A 26818-nucleotide genomic window follows, 5' to 3' on the forward strand; every position below is an offset into this window, starting at 1 on the left:
TATAATGTGTTTGACTAAAATAAAACAAATTATTCTGGTTTACCTAAAATGGAGTTCATTAAAAGGAAACCAAATCAATTAAAGCTGCTCGATATGAAACCGCCAGGTGTCAGGCAATGAGTGGGTCAGACGAACGTACACGAAATTAATTAGGGGAGACCTGATACGCTGCTCACCACACTCCTCCAACCAGTGGGAACACTCCCCGAGGCACAAACATACAATGGCAGCCTGATGAACAGAGAAGTAATTTTCAAGTAAAACGAGTGAATTTTCGGTCATCAGATTACATGTTGGCAGCGTAGACAAAACATTTGTGAAAATTTGCTGAAAGATAATAAGGTAACTGGCCAAGGCAAGCAACCCCACAAGCACCTAATAGTAAGGAAGTTCAGAGGCAAACCGTGATTCGGCTACAAATCACGTCAAGAGGGGGAAACGGTAAATACTTAACCTGTGCTCCGGAAGGAAAACATAGGTGGAAGGAAAAGGGCAACCTTTGGCCGGAGAACTTCACCTACGTAAGTACAGCCTTGGCGGCGCATAAACTGGCGGACTTCAAGTAACTAAAGAAAGCGTCTTGGCTATTTAGTACACAATGCACTGGGCAAGAAAAATGTTTTGGACGTCATACTTTATGACATTGAAACAGAAGAAAATTACAAAACCCCAATAATTTAAAACATCTAATCAAATTATAATCGTATTACACTTATGTTTCGATACGAGCGACACGCTACCTACATAGCGTGACCAGACACAGGAACAATGAACAATAGCAACAGGAGGCTGAACCGAGTTCAATATATAAGCAGCAGGATAGAAACACGTGCAGGAAGGGAACAAGTTCCCAACTATCATGCTAACAACGTGGAGCAAGATAAGTATTTACGAATGCCGCGTGGCCTCGGCACCGCAGCAATGAACTAAAGTAGCTCAGCGAGCAGACGTAGCAGTTGTGTGGTGACAAACGGTAGAAAACCTTGGAGCCGCATGAAGTTGTGTTAGCGACGACCACCCACCGCTCGCCTCCCGACCTGGTCGGCCAAACGATAATGTGTCCACTCTAGTTCCCGGTACACGTCCCTCGTGTGCGGAAGATTTTCAGCCAGACCAACTTGGAAGTCACAAGGGCGGTAGAACAAACAGCAGACCCGTGGCCCCGCAGACCTACAGCGTCCGTCCTGCTTCACTGACTGCCTCTATTCGGAAAACTGCCTACACGCCACTGAGTTATTAAAGCGGCCTACGGGCAGCTTGCATTTTGATTAGCATCGGGATAAAAATTATTTCATTGAACCATTGTACACATCAACCTGAAGTCGTCTGCAGGTGGTAATGACATCTCATGACTGAGGGAGTTCCTTATGTAAATGAAAAGTAATACTGGAGCTACTCCTGATCCTAGGACCTCACTTTTGTGACTGGTTACTCTCCCGATACACTTTGTTTGGTTATGACAAACACTAAAATCGGCGCGACATGAGGGAATTATCTGAATGGGATTGAAATTAGTTAATGTGATGTACATGTGTAGACAAACAAAAGATTGCAATTTCAGAAAAAGTGGACGATGTAGTCTAGAAAAAGACCTTCACATATTGAGCAAGTCAGCAGCGCGTTGGTCCACCGCTGACCCTTAGACAAGCAGTCATTCGGCTTGGCATTGATCAACAGAAATGTTGGATGTCCTCCTGAGGAATACCGTGCCAAATTCTGTCCATCTGGCAGGTCATGTCGTCAAAATCCTGAGATGGAGGGCCCTGCCCACAATGATCCAGACTTCCTCAATTGAGCAGAAATCTGGCAGCCTCTGTGGGTAAGGTAGGATTTGGCAAACACGAAGACAAGTAGTAGAAACTGTCTCTGTGTTCGATCACACATTATATTGTTGTAGGCCCAAGATGGCTTCCCATGAAGAACAACAAAACGGGGAGTAGAAAATCGTCAGCGCACCGCTGTGCTGTAACGGAGCCGCGGATGGCAACCACAGGGGTCCTGCTATGGCGTGAAATGGTACTCCAGACCTTTCGTCCTGGTTGTAGGGCCGTATGGTGGACGACAATCAAGCTGGTATCCCACTGGTACCCGGAGCCTCTCCAACAACGTCTTAGCCGACCATCGGAGCTCATTTCGAAGCAGGACCCCTTCTATTCCAGTCAACGATATTCAAGGCAGATGACATGTCCAGATACGCCCTGGACACCATAACAACCTGATCGACATACAGCCCAACAACCAGGTGTGACGGTCTGGGTTGCCATTTCATTTCATAAGATGTTTGGTTGTTATCCGTGGTAAACTGACAGCAGAATGGTACGTCGACGATATTTTACGCCCCTTTCTGTTGCCCACCATGGCAAGGCTCCTGGCCTTGCTCTGCAGCAAGATAACGCCAGCCTGCACATGCCGAGAGTTTGTCCCGCTTGTCATCGTGCTTGCCAAACCCCATCTTTGCCACGAAGGTAGCCAGATTTCTCCCCAACCGATAACTTTGGAGTATTAAGGACAGGGCCCTGCAACCACGTCGGTATTTTGACGATCTATTTAGCACCGTATTCCTCAGAACGACATCCAATCACCCTATCAAAGCCGAATAGCCACATGCATTATGGTGAGAGGTGGACCAACGCGTTATTGACGTTCTCAATTTTCGAAGCACTTTCTCTTGAATAAATCATCCAGTTTTTCTGGAGCTGTAATCAGTTGTTCGTCCACACGTGTACGTCACATCTGTCGATTTCCGACCCACACAGATAATTCCTTCGTGGTGCGTCTTTTTCTGCCTTAGAGTGTAGATACATGTAATGCGTCTCATGTTGTCTAACTCCTCTTACGATGCTGCTGAGGTGAATGAAATGCGTGATAACATTTCGGCCAGAATATAAATAAATATGATACGCTAGTTCAGTCGTTACTGTCATACCAGAAATGGACTTACTTTGTGTAGGCTGTGATGAAAACTGCGTTATATACGTAGCTGTACTACTATTTATTGTTGAAGACAATCGAGTTCGGTCCAACATCAGACGATCTTCGGGTCCCAAAGGCAACTCAGGCATAAGTTCTCACAGTTGCTATACCAATTATAAATTATAGAATGTTCAATTAGTATTACTATATTAAGGGTCTATGGTGTGTGCCTCGTTAACATGTTTTGAACTGATCAGGCCAGATATATTTCGGAGATATATTGATCATTATACACTCCTGGAAATTGAAATAAGAACACCGTGAATTCATTGTCCCAGGAAGGGGAAACTTTATTGACACATTCCTGGGGTCAGATACATCACATGATCACACTGACAGAACCACAGGCACATAGACACAGGCAACAGAGCATGCACAATGTCGGCACTAGTACAGTGTATATCCACCGTTCGCAGCAATGCAGGCTGCTATTCTCCCATGGAGACGATCGTAGAGATGCTGGATGTAGTCCTGTGGAACGGCCTGCCATGCCATTTCCACCTGGCGCCTCAGTTGGACCAGCGTTCGTGCTGGACGTGCAGACCGCGTGAGACGACGCTTCATCCAGTCCCAAACATGCTCAATGGGGGACAGATCCGGAGATCTTGCTGGCCAGGGTAGTTGACTTACACCTTCTAGAGCACGTTGGGTGGCACGGGATACATGCGGACGTGCATTGTCCTGTTGGAACAGCAAGTTCCCTTGCCGGTCTAGGAATGGTAGAACGATGGGTTCAAAATGGCTCTGAGCACTATGGGACTCAACTGCTGAGGTCATTAGTCCCCTAGAACTTAGAACTAGTTAAACCTAACTAACCTAAGGACATCACAAACATCCATGCCCGAGGCAAGATTCGAACCTGCGACCGTAGCGGTCTTGCGGTTCCAGACTGCAGCGCCTTTAACCGCACGGCCACTTCGGCCGGCAGAACGATGGGTTCGATGACGGTTTGGATGTACCGTGCACTATTCAGTGTCCCCTCGACGATCACCAGTGGTGTACGGCCAGTGTAGGAGATCGCTCGCCACACCATGATGCCGGGTGTTGGCCCTGTGTGCCTCGGTCGTATGCAGTCCTGATTGTGGCGCTCACCTGCCTCACCTGCACGGTGCCAAACACGCATACGACCATCATTGGCACCAAGGCAGAAGCGACTCTCATCGCTGAAGACGACACGTCTCCATTCGTCCCTCCATTCACGCCTGTCGCGACACCACTGGAGGCGGGCTGCACGATGTTGGGGCGTGAGCGGAAGACGGCCTAACGGTGTGCGGGACCGTAGCCCAGCTTCATGGAGACGGTTGCGAATGGTCCTCGCCGATACCCCAGGAGCAACAGTGTCCCTAATTTGCTGGGAAGTGGCGGTGCGGTCCCCTACGGCACTGCGTAGGATCCTACGGTCTTGGCGTGCATCCGTGTGTCGCTGCGGTCCGGTCCCAGATCGACGGGCACGTGCACCTTCCGCCGACCACTAGGGACAACATCGATGTACTGTGGAGACCTCACGCCCCACGTGTTGAGCAATTCGGCGGTACGTCCACCCGGCCTCCCGCATGCCCACTATACGCCCTCGCTCAAAGTCCGTCAACTGCACATACGGTTCACGTCCACGCTGTCGCGGCATGCTACCAGTGTTAAAGACTGCGATGGAGCTCCGTATGCCACGGCAAACTGGCTGACACTGACGGCGGCGGTGCACAAATGCTGCGCAGCTAGCGCCATTCGACGGCCAACACCGCGGTTCCTGGTGTGTCCGCTGTGCCGTGCGTGTGATCATTGCTTGTACAGCCCTCTCGCAGTGTCCGGAGCAAGTATGGTGGGTCTGACACACCGGTGTCAATGTGTTCTTTTTTCCATTTCCAGGAGTGTATTTAAGGCTTCTATTGTAATATCTGTGGCCTGTTGAGTTGACTGGCCACTCATACCTAAGTTGCTTTTGACACCCGAAGATGGTCAGACGTTGGATCGAATTCGATTTTCTTCAATAAAAAATAGTGGTACAGTTGTGTAATCTATTATGCATTTTTTAAGCGCGCTTCGTTAGCTGTGACATTTAGTTACTGCGTTTGACGTTACGTTTAATCCCATAGCATTCATTTGAGATGAAGTCATTCACTGTCACTTTGCAGTATCGTGAGAAGCTCTTGACGGCTCCATAACAGGCCAACGGTAGATCCGCTGCTATAGCATCGGGCCTGCAGTGTGTCGCTCTGGTCGACTGTGGGTACGGCCTCATAAGGAAAACGTAGTAAGAAGCTGACCAATAGCGGCCCGTCTTTCAGTTACCACGTTAGTTCTATGATTCTGTTCATATTTTTTCCTCCTGTAAACAATTATTTCGACTTAGCGGTGTTCCAGCTTCGTTCTGAACACTTATTCAAAATAAACCAATGAGAGAATAACACCACTATCTATCAAATTAAAAGGGTGTTACAGAAGTCTGTGATTATGTCACAGTTCGACGGATTAGCCCACATAATACCTTGGGCTGTAATCTAATGTTCTCGATGCCAGCGTTCTTCAGATGCGGTCAGTTACTGTGTAGATAACAGTGCCAGTCGCTAAATCTCTTTATGAAAAACATAAATCGCTCCTATAACTGAGAGCCATATTTCTATGTCGCATAGTTACCGAGGAATGTTGACAAGACTATGTGAAAGACAGTTGAAACACTTCTCAGATTGAAAACAGCATCAGAAAAATTTGCATCTTATTGTCTTGACAGAAATCAAACATCTTACAACCGATAAAAATTATAACAACATAAATTTCCTATAATTTAGACTAACTTAGCTCTTAAAACATTATAATGTTGACAAAGAATATGAAGATAAAGTGGAGCGATTGTCTTTTGACATCGGAAGTACACACAAGACACCTGAGTCCACTCTGTCAATCATTACGATAAATTTCAGTTTGTTGACGTCATATGACCAAGTTATCAGTACCCATTATCTATCCGACGTCAAGAAACTGAAATAAATTGTAAAAGACATGACTCGCTCTGTCTGTACTTTGGATGTCAGAGTACCGTCCCCCCATCTTACTTTGACAAAATTTGCCAACTAAATAATAATTTAAGCAAGAAGGTGGGCTACAGCAACTACTCTTTGCTAGTGTATTTGTGTGTTCATTCCACTTCATTTAAGGCAAAGCTTCTAGGAATTAACGTTAAATTGCTTCTAAAGTGGAATGAATACAGAAATAACTAGCAAAGAAAATATCATCAGCGAGCTATGCCCTTTGATTCCTGTCGTCAATGTGCAAAAGATAAAAACTCATTGTGTCCACATATGGTGGTCTATAGGTTACTGTTGCTGCCTCTAGATCGCGGAGTCTTGGGTTCGATGCTTGCAGTGCCGGAGATTATTTTCACTTGTGGACTCAGTATTTGCGTTGTCCTAGTCATAGCACTTCATCTCGCGCCAGCCACCGAAGTGGCGTTAAATGGAATGATTTGCATGAGGCAGTCAAGTAACAAAAAACAGTGTATTCCAGTAAATGAGGAACTAGATAGGTTGAGGAGGGTGAATAGTGGTGGGGAATGGAAAATGACAGTTGGCAAGAAGGCAGATACGAGGAGGAGATTTTCAGGTAGTTATACTTTGCGTATATGCAATAGATTTGACCAACTGTAAGAGTTGATTGGAGAGGAGCCTCTTGTAGCTGTGTATGTATGGAACATGCAGCAGTCCTCAGCAGTTAGGAGACCTAGGTCAGTTGCAAAGTCTAAAAGGAAGAAAAAGGTTCTGCTACTAGCTAGTTCGCATGGTAGAGGTGTGGGCCAGCAGTTGCAGGAAGTGTTGGGGAGTGAGTACCAGGTCGCCAGCATTGTAAAACCTAGTGCGGGTTGTCTCAGGTCACTGACAGCATTGGGGAGTTATGCAGGAATTTTACGAAGGAGGATCAGGTAGTCATAGTGGGTGGAGCAGAGAACAGTTTAATTAGTTCTAAGTTCTAGGCGAGTGATGACCTCAGAGGTTAAGTAGCATAGTGCTCAGAGACATTTGAACTATTTAAATAATTTGACAATTCAGACCTTCCTTTGCCAGGATACAGATTAGCTGGCTGTTTTTCAAGGAGTTCCTTGCTGGGTGGGGGAGTGACTACGTACGTAAAAAACAGTATTCCATTTGAGTCCATAGACTTACTGCGGCACTGCACTGAACAGATATCTGAATGTTGTGAAGAGGCTGTTGAATTTAGTGAAACTAAACTTCTAACTGATGTTGTTTATAGGTCCCCTAACTGTGACTTCAGAGCACTTCACTTCTGCTCAGGCTAGAAAGGGTTCTAGATTCACTTTTTAGGAAGTACCAGAAATTAGTTATGTATATGACTTCAATATAAATTCTGTATTTGATTAAGAAAGAAAAAGGATTTTGCTAGATCTCCTACATTAATATGATCTGATGCAGACTGTGTTTTTTCCAACTATTGTGCAGGTGAGCAGTAGCACAGCCATAGAAAATATTTATATTCATTCTTCATTATGAGATGGGCATTCTGTTAGTAAAAGGATGAATGGCCTTTCAGACCATGATGCACAAATTTTAACACTAAAAGCCTTTTGTAATCAAACACATATAATTACAAATTATGTGGGAAAGTTAATCTAAGGGAAGGAACAAGAGTGGCAGTATGTTAATAGTGCCGATAACATAAATGATAAATAATACTTTCCTTAACACATTTCTCATGCTCTTTGAGAGGTCCTTTCTATTTGAACGTTCTAAGCGGTGTACTAGCAGTAATAGGCAGCCCATGTGGCTGACTAGTGGGATGAGGATATCAAGTAGAATAATGTGGGAGTTGGAAATGGAGTGAGACAGGTTTGTAGCCTCTCCCCGATGCTATTCAATCTGTATATTGAGCAAGCAGTAAAGGAAACGAAAGATAAGTTCGCAGTAGGTATTATAATCCATGGAGAAGAAACAAAAATTTTGAGGTAATTCTGTCAGAGACAGCAAAGGACTTGGAACAGCAGTTGAACGGAATGGACAGTGTCTTGAAAGGAGGGTATAAGATGGACATCAACAAAAGCAAAACGAGGATAATGGAATGTAATCAAATTGAGTCGGGTGATACTGAGGGAATTAGATTAGGAAATGAGACACTTAAAGTAGTAAAGGAGTTTTTCTGTTTGGGGAGCAAAATAACTGATGACTGAAGTAGAGAAGATATAAAATGTAGATTGGTAATGGCGTTTCTGAAGAAGTGAAATTTGTTAACATCGAGTATAGATTTAAATGTCAGGAAGTCGTTTCTGAAAGTATTTATATGGAGTGTAGCCATGTATGGAAGTGAAACGTGGACGATAAATAGTTTGGTCAAGAAGAGAATAGAAGCTTTCGAAATGTGGCGCTACAGAAGAATGCTGAAGATTAGATGGGTAGATCACATAACTAATGAGGAGGTAGTGAACAGAATTGGGGAGAAGAGGAGTTTGTGGCACAACTTGACTAGAAGAAGGGATCGGTTGGTAGGACATGTTCTGAGGCATCAAGGGATCACCAATTTAGTACTCGAGGGCAGCGTGGAGGGTAAAAATCGTAGAGGGAGAACAAGAGATGAATACACTAAGTAGATTCAGAAGGATGTAGGATGCAGTGGGTACTGGGAGCTGAAGAGGCTCGCACAGGATAGAGTAGGATGGAGAGCTGCAATAAACCAGTCTCAGGACTGAAGACCACAACAACAACAACCAAAATGTGGGAGTTATATCAAAATGTTACAAGTAGTCACAATCAAGCTACAGTAACCCATTGCAAACAGTGCTGTAAGGTGCCTAAAAATGTTACTAGGAAGGCAAGAAGTGTATTGTATGCGAACAGAATAGCTAATTCACAGGATAAAATTAAAACCAAATGGTCTGTTGTGAACGAAATGTCTGGTCAGCTGCACAAAGTCGATGATATAATGTCAGTTCGTAGTAAAATTATACCTGTTACATATATATACAGTATTTAACAATCATTCTCTGAGCATTGCTGGTGAATTAAATAGAAATTTAGTTTCTACAGGGAATCATATAACTTTCTTGGCAAATGCCTTTCTGATACTGATCTCTGAAATACTCCTCTGCGATGCAGACAAGGGGGAGATTGAGTCAATAATTAAATCACTAAACACTAAGGACTCTCATGGATATGATGGAGTGCCTAGCAGAATATTGAAGTACTGTGCTGCACATGTTAGCCCTGTATTTAGTCATATTTGTAATTTTTTCTTTAGGAATGGTCAGCTTCCTGAACAATTAAAGTACTCAGTAGTAAAGCCGCACCGACCATTGTGGCCGAGCGGTTCTAGACGCTACAGTCTGGAACCGCGCGACCGCTACGGTCGTAAGTTCGAATCCTGCCTCGGGCATGGATGTATGTGATGTCCTTAGGTTAGTTAGGTTTAAGCAGTTCTAAGTTCTAGGGGACTGATGACCTATAGTGCTCCGAGCCATTAGTAAAGCCGCTTTATAAAAATGGAGAAAAGGATACTGTAGACAAGTTTAGACCTATTTCTATGCCATCAGTGTTTTCTAATGTTACTGAAAAGGCTGTGTGTGTACGGTTAATCGATCATTTTATATCCCACAATTTGCAATAAAACGTACAGTTCGACTTTCGAAGTCGTTTAACAATTGAAAATGCTACATTCTCTTTCTTTTCTCTGTTAGGTACTGGATGAGCTAAACAAAAGGTTTCGTACGCTAGGTATTTTTTTAAATTTAACTTAGGCGTTTTATTGTGCTGATCACAAAATATTTCTCCAGAAGTTGGGCCATTACCGAATACGGGGAGTAGCTCACAATTGGTTTACCTCTTACTTTAGCAACCGACATCAAAAGCTCATTATTCACAGTGTTGAGAATGGCTGTGATGTGGAGTCTGAGTGGGGTAGAGTCAAGTGGGTGGTGCCCCAGGGATCAATGTTGGGGCCACTCCTGTTCCTTATTTACATAAATGATTTGCCGTCTAGTTTTACAGGTAACTCTTAAATATTTGTTTGCGATGAGATTAGCTTGGTAGTAAAGGATATTGTGTGCAACATTGGCCCGGTTTCAAGTAGTGCAGTTCATGACTTAAGTTCATCGCTTGTAGAAAATTAACTAACGCTAAATCACAGCAAGACTCAGTTTTTACAGTTTCTAACACACAATTCAACAAAACCTGACGTTCTAATTTCACAGAATGGGCATATGATTAGTGAAACTAAACAGTTCAGATTTCTAGGTGTTCAGATAGATAGTAAACGGTCGTGGAAAGACCACGTTCAGGATCTTGTTCAAAGACTTATTGCTGCCGTTTTTACTATACGAGCGGTATCTGAAGTGACTGATTGTTTGACACGAAAATTAGTCTACTTTGCTTATTTTCATTCGCTTATTTCGTATGGAATTATATTTTGGGGTACCTCTTCCCATTCTAAAAGGTTATTTTTGGCTCAGAAACAACCGGCAGAGTCCGCAGCTCGTGGTCGTGCGGTAGCGTTCTCGCTTCCCACGCCCGGGTTCCCGGGTTCGATTCCCGGCGGAGTCAGGGATTTTCTCTGCCTCGTGATGACTGGGTGTTGTGTGATGTCCTTAGGTTAGTTAGGTTTAAGTAGTTCTAAGTTCTAGGGGACTGATGACCATAGATGTTAAGTCCCATAGTGCTCAGAGCCATTTGAACACCCGGCAGAAATCGAACCTTCATTTGCATCGGACTTCCTTAGCTCTTGTGCAGAAAGGTGTGCAGTGTACTGCTGCATCCATTTTCAATAAGCTGCCGGTCGAATTCAAAACTCTTAGCAGTAATCCGCGCGCTTTCAAATCTCAACTGCAAATTTTCCTCATGGGTCACTCCTATTCTGTCGAGGAGGAGTTCCTTGAAAAATTAAGCTGATTCTTGTTGTATAATTGATTGCGTATATTTACGGATAGACTTTTTTCTGGATCATAAACATTTTATTTTTATCTGTTGTCACTGTTAAAAGTTGTAATTTCATGTACTGACATGTTCCATGACCTTGGAGATTTGCTCCTCAATTTGGTCCTACGGAACTCGACGTGTAAAAAAAAAAGTAAAATAAATAAAATACACTGACCTAAAAAAAGTCAAGGGATACCTCCTAACATCGTGTTGGACATCGTTTGCCCAACGTAGTGTAACGACTCGACGCGACAGGGACTTAACAAGTCTGTACAAGTCTCCTGCAGAAAAATTATTGGATGTAAGGTCCGCCAGTTATGCAAAACGCCGTTTCCTCCCAGTTGCCATACATGTTTCAGCACCTCTGTGCCGTTATCAGTGGGTTCCTGTTTTATTTAATCTGTAATGTGAACATTTTTACTAAATGATGCTGAGAATAAAAAGGGCTTGCCACACAAAAACAAAAGTAAAAACGAATATAGGAGCGAAATATTGCGACAAACTAAATTAAGTTTAGAGCATGAAGTGATAGGTTAACTCCCAACAAAATTTCCCATCAACATCGTCTGGTTTAGTAAAGCTACCTGTAATAAATAATACACAAGTGCTCCTAAGAAACCATGCAAACCGAGTGTAAAGGTATTAACAAAAAGAAACGAATGTTGTTTGAACTAAATATTCCCATAATTTAGCAATCATTTAGTAAAAATGTTCACATTACAGATTAAATAAAACAGAAACCCACTGATGATGGCACAGAGGTGCTGAAACATGTTTCGAAACTTGAAGAAAATGGTGTTTTGCATAACTGGCGGACCTTACATGCAACAATTTTAACTGCAAACACGGTATCTCCAAATCCGAATGATGAATATCTCCTGCAGAAATATTGAGCCATGCTGCCTCTATAACCGTCCATAACTGAGAAAGCGTTGCCGGTGCAGGACTTTGTACATGAATTACCCTCTCGATTACGCCCCATAAATGTTCGATGGGGTTCATGTCGAGCGATCTGGGTGGTCAAATCATTAGCTCGAATTGTCCAGAATGTTCTTCAAAACACCGGAATTACTAAATAGCAGTAGGCTGCATGTAGCCACTCTAATACAACGAAAGAACAACAGATGGTGCTGTTACGTAACCTTACGGATATGGAACTGATTAATGTAAACTTAAGAAGAAATAAATTGGATTAAACTTAATGTCAGAATGTAATGAAAATTAAAATTATTGAACAGGTAATATGGGCCATGCAAATCTCGTGCAGTATAGTGATGCTAGCCAAAATTTTTAAGAAACTGAGTGTAGACGTTAATTTTGATTCTGCCAACAGCCGTATAAGGATTAATAAGCTGACTCCGAGCGTGTATAGGACAAAGTGGGATATCTTTAAGAGTAGATTTCGTGCGAATTCACTGAATAGAAAAGGAGAGGTTAAACGTTTACACACAACTCAGAGTTTCCAAAGCACCTAAAATCTGGTGACCATCACTCGCCATAGCGAAGCAATGCAAATTGACTCCATTCAGGCAGAAAAGGAAAAGAGCTGAACTTATTAGCAGACATGGAAACTGCTATACAGTCATGTGAACATAGCGGTACTCTTCATAATTATCAGTTGCTTAACAAGAACCAGACATTTTATAATTCCAATAATTTTTTTCCCTTGCATTTTTGTTTTCTAACCTAGGAGCTATTCAGTGCGAATCGTTGATTCTGGACCTTCTATATTTCATCTCTTTGTGTGGTGTATAATGAGTCTTAATCTCATAACCACCACGTAGGCACTTAAATCTTTAGATTTCTAGTGTGCGGTATGAACATTCACAATAATGTGTGGTTTTTCAGCGTGCATTTAACACTGCAGTGTCATAGTATTCTGCCCCTCGCACAGACATGTAATTTTTTAGTGTTTTTAAAATTTGTAGACTATCTATTACAATTTTACAGTTGGTTTATTTATTTAATTGTCCATGGACGCTGTTTTTGTATACTATACCCACGTCGTACTTATTGCCTACCTTTTAATACTATTATCATTTACCAAAGTACTGTTTACCTAGTATGTACGGTAAGCCTTTTTGTATCGCACGTAATTTGGATGGTCCGTATTATCTGTTCAATTATTTTAATTTTAATTACGTTTTAACTTCACATTTAATTGAATTTATTTTTTCTTAACTATAGGTTAATCAGTCCCATATTAACCTTCTCCGTAACTGACAATAGTAGCGTTATCTGCCGTGCTTTCATTGTATTAGACGGCTATGTGCGGCCATCCAACATTTAGTAATTCCAGTGCCGCTCCCCGTTAGACCGCCCAGCTGTTTGGCGTACAGGCCAACATGACATTGTGCTCTACTTGCTGCTGTAACAGTTCAAAGGTATTTGTAACTATTCCTTGGTTTCCTTTATTATTTTGCAGGTTTCCGTTGTGGATGTGTGTTGATTTACGAAATTTTCTGTCTAGTTTCCCAGAGTTCCTTTTAGTTATTTCGATGATCGGAGTTTCATCTAGACTTCGTTACGTCTATGTGGTAACGCATAGTTTTGGCAGCCAGCGTGATTAACTTATTTTGACAGCTTTGCGCGAGTGTTTCTGGCAGTTTAAATTCAGCTTAGTAACGTGCCTTATAATGATTAGAGGATAGTTATTTAATTAGTAGCCTGCCGCGGTGGTCTAGCGGTTCTATGCGCTCAGTCCGGAACCGCGCGACTGCTACGGTCGCAAGTTCGAATCCTGCCTTGGGCATGGATGTGTGTGATGTCTTTAGGTTGGTTAGGTTTAAGTAGTTCTAAGTTCTAGGGGACTGATGACCACAGATGTTAAGTCCCATAGTGCTCAGAGCCATTTGAACCATTTGAACCATTTAGTTAGTCTTCTTTTTCCTTTCAGATAATCTGATAATGCCTAACCACGGCGAAATACAAAATAACTTTGCTGCCTTGACTATTTTATTTTTAAAAGAAACATGAAAACCAGTCGCTGCAACAGTCATCCAACGATGGAGTGGGATGATTGGTACTGTTTCATTAAATTCGGCAACTTTTCCTGAACTTGATTTTATGTTATATAATTTGTGAAGCGGCTGTTGTAAAAATAAACTGTGACGATCTAGATCAAGGAGAATTAAATTAAAATTTATAAAATTTAGAAAGGAGCTGTTGTACATTCACACACTATATGTAGATGAATATGCAGATGTTCTAGCAGGTACCAGCTTTGTGCACATGTGTTGGACACTGTACCACAACGTCAACAAACTACCAAGATGTGATCACACGAAGTATTTTCATGTACATGTAATTGACTTGTAGAATGTCTTGCTAATCATCTTCTTCGTCGTTGATTTTTAGATTGGTTGGCCACAGTCCACCCCAGTGTATAACACGCTAAGAACTTCGTTTCTGCATTTTTACTGACCCCCGCATTGTTTATGACTTGTTCCAAAAATACCAGTCGAGGTCACCATCAAACGTTCTTTCATTATAGCACTCCTAATAGACTGTGTTATCTCGGGAAGGCAAACATCCAAAGGATACGAAAATATCAACCCTGCCTCAGTACAGAAAGTATGACAGGAACTCATATGTGCTCAGTATCTATTGACAGTTTATTGGTCATGTCAGCACATCTTTCTCTGACAATGATGCCGTCTACCAGAATGTTTTGTATTTGAGTAAACGTAAGGAATTAAAAAACTGGTTCAAATGAGTTCCCACTTGGTATTATGAACAGCAACTCTCTTTACAAGTGAAAAATGCCAAATAATGCCCATCACAAAGAGAAAGAACTCAGTCTCATTCGATTACAAGATTGGTGATGAAGTCGTGAAGAGCATGAAATAGGTTTATTATTTAGTCATTTTACGGCGTCCTTAGTTATGATATGCCAACAGTCTTCCCGCAGTGGTAACACCGGTTCCTCCCGTCACATCACCGAACTTAAGCACTGTCGGGCTCCGCTAGCACTTGGATGAGTGACCATCCGGTCTGCAGAGCGTTGTTGGCAATCGGGGTGCACTCAGCCCTTGTGAAGCAAACTGTGGAGCTACTTGGTTGAGAAGTAGCGGCTCCGCTCTCGGAAACTGACAAACGGCCGGGAGAGCGGTGTGCTGACCACATGCCCCTCCATATCGGCATCCAGTGACGCCTATGGGCTGAGGATGACACGGCGCCCGGTCGGTGTCGTTGGGTCTTCATGGCCTATTCGGGAGGAGATTAGTTTTATTTTTACGTATGATATGAAATAGTGAAGATGAAAAGAAAAACAGCTCGGCTATGTTTAGTAAACGTGGTAGCTTCATGTGGGCTCACAATCACGTCCCGTGGCAGACGCTGCAGGAAGTGTTGAACATCAGGTTAAGCTTTACTGTTAAAGTTGCGAGAGCGCACATTCCTATAGCGTCAGTCGGTATACTGATCGTCCTACACAAGTTTCGCGAAAATACGGTGAAGGCAATGTCAGTGAGATGTGAGCTTACATTTAAGCTACCAAAACTCGATCTTCCCGTACACTGCTCACAACCGCAACAGGAAAAGGTTCAAAAATGGTTCAAATGGCTCTGAGCACTATGGGACTTAACATCTTAGGTCATCAGCCCCTAGAACTTAGAACTACTTAAACCTAACTAACCTAAGGACATCACACACATCCATGCCCGAGGCAGGATTCGAACCTGCGACCGTAGCAAACCCACGGTTCTGGACTACAGCGCCTACAACCGCACGGCGACCGCGGCCGGCCACGAAAGGGGACAAGCGACAGTTGTACTTTATGCACTCTCGGCCAGATGCTTTAAGGTGGCTTGTGGAAAACAGATGTAGATGTCCTTAGTCGCAATACCTTTCTGGTACATTCAAAGATCAGCCAATTACTCTACAGTCACATTTTCAAATGCGTAACATCTCAGACGGGCCGGTAATTATTTTATAACTGCCAACTTTTATTATCACTAAAAGCAATGAATCTGGATAAATTTCGACATAATTTCTCCGTCTTTAAGGTCGTTAATATGAGAAATACTTGAAATTCTAATTTTAAACGATAATATTACTCACAGTTACATTTATTACACATTGTTTATGCCAGGAAACGTTAATACATGCCGAGGACTAATTTTATGAAAGCGCTGGGTGCTGTACGTCCCACACTCTCGACGGCAAGGTAATGTGCTCATACGGTACTATGCCTCGCACCAACCACAAGCGAAATCCAAGTTTTAGATTTCAAGTTCAAGAAATCGTTCACACAGGGTAATCGTACAAACAGTAATGACCATTCCTGGCCGCTGATCTCTCGCTTAGCACAAAGTCTCAAGCGACTGCGAAAAAGGGCAGATGACTGCAATCTATAAGAAGGGTAGAAGGACGAACCCACAGAATTGCAGACCACTATCCATAACATAGTTTTGCTGCAGAATCCTTCAACATACTCTCAGTTAGAATCTACGAGGGTACGAGAATATGAAATAAATTCGCATATACACTTAAGCGGCAAAGAAACTGGTATAAGCATCCGTATTCAAATGCAGAGAAATGTAAACAGGCAAAATACGGTGCTGTGGTTTGCAACGCCTGTATAAGACAACAAGTGTCTGGCGCAGTTGTCAGCTTGATTGCAGCAGCATTTCCGAGGTAGCGATGACGTGAGGATTTACCCGTACGACCATTCCACGAGTGTACCGTTAATATCAGGAATCCGATAAAATATCAAAGCTCCGACATCGCTGCGGCCGGCAAAAGATCCCGCCAGAACGGGACCAAATGCAACACTTCCGCAAATTGCTCCAGATTTCAGTGCTCGGCTATCAAAAAGTGTCAAGGTGCGAACCATTCAATTTCCAGAGCCAGAGCCTTCGTGTACCCTTGATGACTGCACGGCACAAAGTTTTACGCTTCGCCTAGGCCCGTCGACACCGGCATTGGACTGCTGATGACTGGAAACGTGTTGCCTGCTCGGACGAGTCTAGTTTCAAATTGTATCTAGTGGATGGACGTGTACCGTTACGGAGACAGCCTCATGAATCCATGGACCCTGCATGTCAGCAGGGGACCGTTTAAGCTGGTGGAGGCTCTTCAATCATGTGGGGCGTGCACAGTTGGAGTGATATGGGACCTCTGAGACGTCTAGATACGACTCTGACAGGTGACATACATAAGCGTCCTGTCTGATCACCCGAATCCATTCATATTCATTGTGCATTCCGACGGATTTGAAAATTCCAGCAGGACAATGCGACACCCCACACGTCCAGAATTTCCACAGAGTGGCTCCAGGAACACTCTTCTAAGTTTAAACATTTCGGCTGGCCATCAAACTCCCCAGACATGAACATTATTGACCACACCTATGATGATTTGCAACGTGCTGTTCAGAAGAGATCTGCACCCCCACGTATTCGCACGGATTTATGGACAGCTCTGCAAGATTCATGGTGTCAGTTCCCTCCAGCACCAGACATTAGTCGAGTCCCACTTCTGCGTGCTCACGGGGGCCCTATACGATTTTAGGCAGGTGTACCAGTTTCTTTGCCTCTTTACTACGCGAGTGGTTCGAATTACCCAGTATGTTGCCCTCGACGGCGAATGTTTACCAGAGACAAGGGTACCGTCGGGGGTGCCCCAGGGAAGTGTGATAGGACCGCTGTTGTTCTCTGTATACATAGATGACTTGGCGGACAGGATGGGCAGGAAACTGCGGTTGTTTGCTGATGATGCTTTGGTGTACGGCAAGGTATCGCAGTTAAGTGACCGTAGGAAGGCACAAGACGACTAATATAAAATTTATAATGATGTTATGAATCGCAGCTAGCTCTAAATGTCGAGTAATGCGGGTCAGTGTGGAAGAGTAGGAAGAACAAACATGTATTGTTTGGGTATAGTATTATTTGTGTCCTGCTTGACACAGTCAATTTTACATATCTGGGTGTAAAGCTGGATGGATGATTTGGGGAGGAGGAGACCAAACTGCGAGGTCATCGGTCTCATCGGATTAGGGAAGGAAGTAGGCCGTGCCCTTTCAAAGGAACCATCCCGGCATTTGCCTGAAGCGATTTAGGGAAATCACGGAAAACCTGAATCAGGATGGCCGGACGCGGGATTGAACCGTCGTCCTCCAGAATGCGAGTCCAGTGTGCTAACCACTGCGCCACCTCGCTCGGTGGTGGGTGTAAAGCTGCAAAGCGATATGAAATGACACGAGAATGCGAGAATTGTGGTGGGGATGGCGAATGGTCGAGTTCAGTTTATTAGCAGAAGAGTGGTTCACCTTAGAGGAGACTGCATATAGGACGCTGCTGCGAACTATTCTTGAGTACTGCTCGACTGATTGGGATTCGTACGAAGTGGGAATGAAGGAAGACATCGAACCAATTGAGAAGCGGGCGGTTAGATTTGTTACCGGTGTCTTCGAACAACACGTGTTACGGAGATGCTTCGGGAACAAAAATGGGTATCCCTGGAAGTAAGGCGACGTTCTTTTAGTGAAACACTATTGAGAACATTTAGAGAACTGGCATTTGAAGTTGACTACCGCATGATTCTACTGGAACCAAGAAACACTGCGCGCAATTACATGAAAATAACATACGAGAAATTAGGGCTCGTATTGACAGTTATATTTCCCTCGCTCTATTTGCGAGTGGGACGGGAAAGGAAATTACTTGTAGTGTTACAGTATACTCTCCCCCACGTGCCGTACTGTGGCTTGCGGGGTATCTATGTGGACGTAAATGCAGATCCTCCCATATCCCGGTCTACATTACATTTGCATCTACATATACACCCACAGTCTGCAACCCACGATAAAACATATGACAGGGGTTACACTTCTTTTGTATCGGATACTAGTGTCTATTCCCTTTCAATTTGCGTATGGAAGGCTTCTAGAACGACGGATTGATGCGTCTATGATCTGTTACCGTCGTCGTCGCCTCTAAAAATGCATTACTGAGGAGGCTATAGAAGTACTTCTTCACTCGTGACTTAATACTGCTTTCTGAAATTTACGACATACATTTCTCTACCATTCGCTTTTAAGACGGCTTGAGCTCTGCTGGAGACATTTTCGAATTGTTCGAATGTCTGATACGGAATGAAAGCCCATTCTTCCTCAAGAGAGGCAACAGGACACGGAACTGACGTTCAGCGCTTGTTCGGGGGAAGTCGGCACTAACTCATCACACTGGTGTTCTCTTAGGTTCAGGGCGGGACTTTGGGCTGGACAATCCATTGTCGGAACCTTACTCTTCGCAAACCATTGCCTCGTCAATCCTGAGTTATGACAGGGTATATTGTCGTGTTCATGCAGTCGTCGTCTCCGAAGTATCCCTCTACTGTACGCAGTACACAATTCTGTAAAAATGTGTTCATTTGACGTTTTCTTAAGAGCGATAAGGTGACCACACGCTAACCGCAAAAGCATTCCCACACCGTAATAATCATCTGCCATACTTAACTATTGACACTACACATCATCCAGGCATTCCCCAAGCCTAAACCCTTTGTTTTATTCTGGTTATGTTGCATACGCCGTAATTTTTTGCAAAACACTATTTTGAAAGTATGTACAATAATAAACAACTATATATTTTTATATATCATATCTTTTACATATTTTACAATATGTTTTTATGTCTTTTACTAATCTCAAGAGGCCTATTTCTTTTCTGATTACTTATACTACGAATATTAATTTGAGCAGTTGGCAGTTCTGGAACAAACTACATCATCATACTGCAATATATCGTTTGTTATACTTGCGAAAAGCAAGTTAGTCTTTGTCTCGGTCTTGTGTAGGACATTCTTTGTTAAGTCGTTAAGTCTATTTGCTGTGAACAGAATCTAAGACAAGTAGGACTTCTTGTGCTGGAAATTGTAATATTTATTTGGAATGAATTCGGAATATTTTACGGTGTTTTGAGAAGGCTGTGATCAGTACGAAATCAGTGTGTGCTCGAAAGAAGACTGTAGTTAGCGGTGTGCAGAAAACTGATGCGTAAGTTTCACTGTTTTGTGGTGCCTGGATAACAAAGAAAAGAAAATCTCATAAAAATGTGACTAGGTGTCTTTACTAGTGTTCGACAAACGTGAAACTTAACATCAATTACCATACAAGAAGAAATTTGGAGCCAGGAATACATTCACCAAATAAGATGAGTTCTTCGTTTGTGTCGTCATATTGTCCGTATTCCGTAGTTGACTTACAATTCCTAAGGGTACTTAAGTTCAGTTGTTACAAGAACAAGAAAATGCATGTTATTGTAGACAGACGCTGCACAAATGTGCTGGCAGATGGTGTTTCCTGACGTAGACGAAAAACCAAGCGGAATTTATTGTAAGCAAAAATAAAAAACTTGTTAACGAACTGTTTTTCGATCTCGGAAACAAATCAAATTGTAAATATGTTTAATTACAGCCACTGATGATGGTTTAATTCGATAAAGCGAAACCCGTCTGGCGAGAAAAACACGCATTTTCATGTCGACTGAATAGTGAAGCGCCAAAAAAACTGCTTATTCCAATGCAGAGACATGTAAACAGGTAGAAGGCGGCGTTGCCGTCGACAACGCCTATAGAAGACAACATGTGTCTGGCGCAGATGTTGATCGGTTACTGGTGCTACAATGGCGGGTTATCAAGATTGAAGTGAGTATGAACGTGGTGTTATAGTCGGCTCACGAACTATAGGACACAGCATCTCCGTAGCGATGAAGCGGGGATTTTCCCATACGACCACTTCACGAGTCCACCGCGCATATCAGGAATCCGATAAAATATCAAATCTCCGACATCACTGCGTCCGGAAAAACATCCTGCCAGAACGACACCAATGTGTCGGCATTTCCTCATATTGCTGCAGATTTCAATGCCCGGCCATCAACAAGTGTCAGGATACGAACCATTCAATGAAACACAATCGATATGTCCTGTAACGTTCCCTGGCAAACTCGCACTATTAATAAACTAAAATTTATTTGTACCATATACGCCTCTCTGAGCAATTTGTATATATTGTAATTACACTCCTGGAAATTGAAATAAGAACACCGTGAATTCATTGTCCCAGGAAGGGGAAACTTTATTGACACATTCCTGGGGTCAGATACATCACATGATCACACTGGCAGAACCACAGGCACATAGACACAGGCAACAGAGCATGCACAATGTCGGCACTAGTACAGTGTATATTCACCTTTCGCAGCAATGCAGGCTGCTATTCTCCCATGGAGACGATCGTAGAGATGCTGGATGTAGTCCTGTGGAACGGCTTGCCATGCCATTTCCACCTGGCGCCTCAGTTGGACCAGCGTTCGTGCTGGAAGTGCAGACCGCGTGAGACGACGCTTCATCCAGTCCCAAACATGCTCAATGGGGGACAGATCCGGAGATCTTGCTGGCCAGTGTAGTTGACTTACACCTTCTAGAGCACGTTGGGTGGCACGGGATACATGCGGACGTGCATTGTCCTGTTGGAACAGCAAGTTCCCTTGCCGGTCTAGGAATGGTAGAACGATGGGTTCGATGACGGTTTGGATGTACCGTGCACTATTCAGTGTCCGCTCGACGATCACCAGTGGTGTACGGCCAGTGTAGGAGATCGCTCCCCACACCATGATGCCAGGTGTTGGCCCTGTGTGCCTCGGTCGTATGCAGTCCTGATTGTGGCGCTCACCTGCACGGCGCCAAACACGCATACGACCATCATTGGCACCAAGGCAGAAGCGACTCTCATCGCTGAAGACGACACGTCTCCATTCGTCCCTCCATTCACGCCTGTCGCGACACCACTGGAGGCGGGCTGCACGATGTTGGGGCGTGAGCGGAAGACGGCCTAACGGTGTGCGGGACCGTAGCCCAGCTTCATGGAGACGGTTGCGAATGGTCCTCGCCGATACCCCAGGAGCAACAGTGTCCCTAATTTGCTGGGAAGTGGCGGTGCGGTCCCCTACGGCACTGCGTAGGATCCTACGGTCTTGGCGTGCATCCGTGCGCCGCTGCGGTCCGGTCCCAGGTCGACGGGCACGTGCACCTTCCGCCGACCACTGGCGACAACATCGATGTACTGTGGAGACCTCACGCCCCACGTGTTGAGCAATTCGGCGGTACGTCCACCCGGCCTCCCGCATGCCCACTATACGCCCTCGCTCAAAGTCCGTCAACTGCACATACGGTTCACGTCCACGCTGTCGCGGCATGCTACCAGTGTTAAAGACTGCGATGGAGCTCCGTATGCCACGGCAAACTGGCTGACACTGACGGCGGCGGTGCACAAATGCTGCGCAGCTAGCGCCATTCAACGTCCAACACCGCGGTTCCTGGTGTGTCCGCTGTGCCGTGCGTGTGTTCATTGCTTGTACAGCCCTCTCGCAGTGTCCGGAGCAAGTATGGTGGGTCTGACACACCGGTGTCAATGTGTTCTTTTTTCCATTTCCAGGAGTGTATTTAACAAAAAATATTATTGAATTTTGTGTAGAAGACATTTGTTATTATTGTAACATTTTTTGTAGTAATATTCTCTCTGTATTTAGGATGGTAATATTTCTATATTCATATGTAATTGCGAAATGTGTCATATCTGCGATAACAGAGATGTGAAATTCAGCCAGCGAAAAATAATGTTCTGAGATTACAAAGAAATGTTAATAGTCAGCAATACTATAAAAGCACCATGTACTATGTATTCTTTGGTCTTCCTCGTTTAGAGCTGAAAGCGATAGGAAGCTGTGACGAAGCGTTTGATGAATGGGTAGACTTCATTTGTCTGTATCTAGATTTAGCCGCCATTGAAGGAGAAATTACGAACTAATGTGAGTTGAATATTTGTTGTGGTCTAAATATATTGAAATTTATCAAAAGTGTGTATTATTAATGTAAATTAGCTTGCCCATGTCATCTATAATATTTCTTTAAAGAATTTTCAGCATTTTTAGCGGTGTTGCTGGGCTGTGCCGCGACCGATCGATTTGCAGCGGCGGCACATTTAAAAAATTGTTCCGCTAAAGAAAAATTAACCAAGCCCGTAAAACGGAAACAGACAGATAAATTAACAGTGAATTAAGAGAATGTTCTTCTTTTGCAGCGATCCTGAGACTGACGGATTTTAAAAATAGTTACACATTTGTGCATTCTTAGACGGATAGTTAATATTGAAATTTAACAATTTTGGTTCTTTCAAATAACTTAATGTATAGCGATGTGTGATTTATCAGTGATAATTAAACGTCGGCTTGGCAATATTTAACCATTTTCTGCTAATAGAGACAGTCTTGTGTTCCATAGCTAACGCCGGGAAATAATTCAGTAAATATTTAAAAAAAAACCACTGCATTTAGAAAATGTGTGCCAAGGCCGAATTATGTAAAGGATTTAATTCTCAGATAAATATTCTTAATCAGTTAATATGAGTTCACGTAATCTTACAATGTACGTAATTCTTTTGAAAATGAATATTTTTGTATTACCACACGTAAATTAGAGAAAGGTTCTGCAACAAAGTTCGTAAGTTCGTTCGTACGTACAGAGCAAAGAAAGGCAAATTAATTAACTCAAAAAAGGTAAAATAAAAAAAAGGTAACTGATTATTTAATTTTTCTTCTATTCTTTAATGAAATTTCATCATTTCATTAAAGTCCCCAGAACGAGATTTTCACTCTGCAGCGGAGTATGCGCTGATATGAAACTTCCTGGCAGATTAAAACTGTGTGCCCGACCGAGACTCAAACTCGGGACCTTTGCCTTTCGAGGGCAAGTGCTCTACCATCTGAGCTACCGAAGCACGACTCACGCCCGGTACTCACAGCCCCATACGTCCAGAGTTACTATAGAGTTTCTCCAGGAACACTCTTCTGGTTCAAAGGCTTCCGTTGGCCACCAAACTCTCCAGACATGAACATTATTGAGCATATCTGGGATGCCTTGCAGCGTGTTGTTCAGAAGACAACTCCTACTCCTCGTACTCGCACGGATTTATGGACAGCCCTGCGGGATTCATGGTGTCAGTTCCCTCCAGCCCTACTTCAGTTATTAGTCGAGTCCGTGTCGCGTTGCGCTGCGGCACTTCTGCGTGCTTGCAGGGGATCTACACGATATTAGGTAGATGTACCAGTTTCTTTGGTCTTGAGTGTAATTGGAACAATTGGAACAACGGAACAAAAATACACTCAGAAATGAGATGAGTATTAAAATTTTTGTTCATTGTATCATCCAGTGTAGTAATTTTTTAACCTTGTTGTTTCTCGTACTTTGTTACCATGCATTTACGTAGCTATGTGAGTAACTGAAAAAATGCGGTTAACTATCATCAAACTTCGTAACAATGACTTTTTAAATGGAGTTAGAGAGCAGCAGTATTGAACGATACAACGAGAAGCTCTGCGATCAACGTGCTGTCCTGAACCCCTACATATGCCCGGAAACTGAGACGAGCTTTATTGCATCTGAAATTGTTGGCTGTTCTGAATTCTACGTAAAATCCCACGGGTAGTCGTCGAGCGCAACTGAGAGTGCACGCGACAGGAAAACTGTGGCAGCAGTGTCAGGAGTTAATACGAAATTAAAGGTTTGTAGCAACTAGCACTGCCAATAAGTGCATATCTGGCTGGCCAAGAGAAGTCTATTAGTATCAAAAATAAGCCTTAATTTGAGGAAGAACTTCCTGAGAGTGTATGTTTGGAGTACAGCATTGTCTGATTGTGAAACATGGACTGTGGGAAAACCAGAAAAGAAGAGAATCGAAGCCTTTGAGATGTGGTGTTGCAGAAGGATGTTGAAAAATGGTTCAAATAGCTCTGAGCACTATGGGATTTAACTTTTGAGGACATCAGTCCCCTAGAACGTAGAACTACTTAAATCTAACTAAGCTAAGGACATCACACACATCCAAGCCCGAGGCAGGATTCGAACCTGCGACCGTAGCGGTCGTGCGATAGCAGACTATAACGCCTAGAACCGCCACACCGGCCGGCAAGGACGTTGAAAATTAAGTGGACTGATAAGGTAAGGAATGGGGACGTTCTCCGTAGAATCGACATGGAAAGGAATACACAGAAAACACTAACAAGAAGAAGGACAGGATGGTAGAACATCTGTCAAGGCATCATAGTCTAACTTCCTAGTACTGGAGGCAGCTGTAAGAGCTAAAAACTATAGAAGAATACGCAGATTGAATTACATCCAGCAAATAACTGAGGACGTAGGTTGCAATTGCTACCATGAGATGAAGATGTTGGCACAGGAGAGGAATTCGTGGCAGGCCTTATCAAACAGGTCAGAAGACTGATAAACCAAAAATTAATTTCAACTTACGAGATGCTGGGGAATCACGTATGTTAACGCTCTTAGCTTTCGGAAAGGTGGGACTACATACTTCACTGAAAGCTCATTTCAGTAGCTAAAAATCTAAGAGCGAAGACTGTAGTAACTGAACGGATCGATAGTATAATACTGTGAAAGTAATGGGAATAACACCCTGAAAGCAGATACAGAACCAACATTGCAGTTGTAAAAATCGAAGGTCATGAAAGATAGTTGCCCGCATCTCGTGGTCGTGCGGTAACGTTCTCGCTTCCCACGCCCGGGTTCCCGGGTTCGATTCCCGGCGGGGTCAGGGATTTTCTCTGCCTCGTGATGGCTGGGTGTTGTGTGCTGTCCTTAGGTTAGTTAGGTTTAAGTAGTTCTAAGTTCTAGGGGACTGATGACCATAGATGTTAAGTCCCATAGTGCTCAGAGCCATTTGAACCATTTGAAAGATAGTTAGTAGTTGAGAACTGAGAAAGGGTTGCAGTCTGCTTGTCGAGGAAGAGGAAACCAAGGAGTGATTTTGGAAATTAGTTGAAGCTGAGGGAGAAGAAATAAAACTTCAAGGTATGCCGATGGAATTGTATACCGTTCAGAGACTGTGAAGGACTTGAAAGAGCAGTTGAATGGAATGGATAGTGACTAAAGCAGAAATGGAGAAAGGCCTCCTTTTCGGTCAATGGCCTTCACACTTGCCGAACCCTCCAGTGGCGCCAGATTTGGTAGCAGACGTGGGGGCGGCGCCACACGCGCCCTCGCCCCCCCCCCACCCCCACCCCGCGCCCCCTCCTTGTCGTGCCCTGCACTCCGCCCCAGTGCCTCCTGCCTCCGGCGTTGCTGGTGAACAAATATTTGCGTCCGCAGCGGAGCACGTCTGGGCGACGAGCCGGCGGCAGCGCGCGACGAAGGCCAACCCGTCAGCAGCGAATGGCGCGGCGTGCCGTCGCTGGCGACAGCAACTAGAATGACAGCAGCTGCCCGCACTTCCGGCACGGGCTTCAAAGGCGGCAGTTGTACGCGGCTAGTCGCCACCAGCTTGATTGTTGTGCCGAAGTATCGCAGCTGTGCCAGGCAGCATTACTCTCGCCGGCTCCTGCTGTATCACTGGGCGGTCTCAAGCAGTACTTCCTACACAGCTCTGACAAGGGAAGCCACGGCGTTGGGATCACGGATTAACTTCAAACTTGGTACACCTTCAGTAGGCCACTGACACAACGTAATGTGCAAGTAGTAAGGTACACTACTCTGTCAATTCCGAGAAAATCGCAAGACAAGTTCTACACGTCTATTATCTAATTGATGTGTCTGTGCGTACGTGCCAGACGTCATAGTTCACGGTAGTCAAGTGATTAGCGTAGCGTGCGAGCATCGTAAGACTTATGAGGCGACGGTTCGACTCCCTCTTCAACCTTCACGTTTGTAGTACAAGTGTAAATTTTCTGATGTTCAAAAATTTCGCACCTACAATATTAGTTCTTGGTACATTAAGGAACGTCTCACCGCTACGCAAATCAGCTGCCAAATGGGGCCTGTCTATGTGTCTGCAGATCGAAGCGTCGAGATACAAAGTAGTTACGTGTACCTTACCAGATTACATGTATAAGGGATTGCGCATATCACGACAGGCATACATCTTCAGG

This window comes from Schistocerca nitens, chromosome 2 (genome assembly GCF_023898315.1).
Source record: "Schistocerca nitens isolate TAMUIC-IGC-003100 chromosome 2, iqSchNite1.1, whole genome shotgun sequence".
Lineage (NCBI taxonomy): Eukaryota > Metazoa > Arthropoda > Insecta > Orthoptera > Acrididae > Schistocerca > Schistocerca nitens.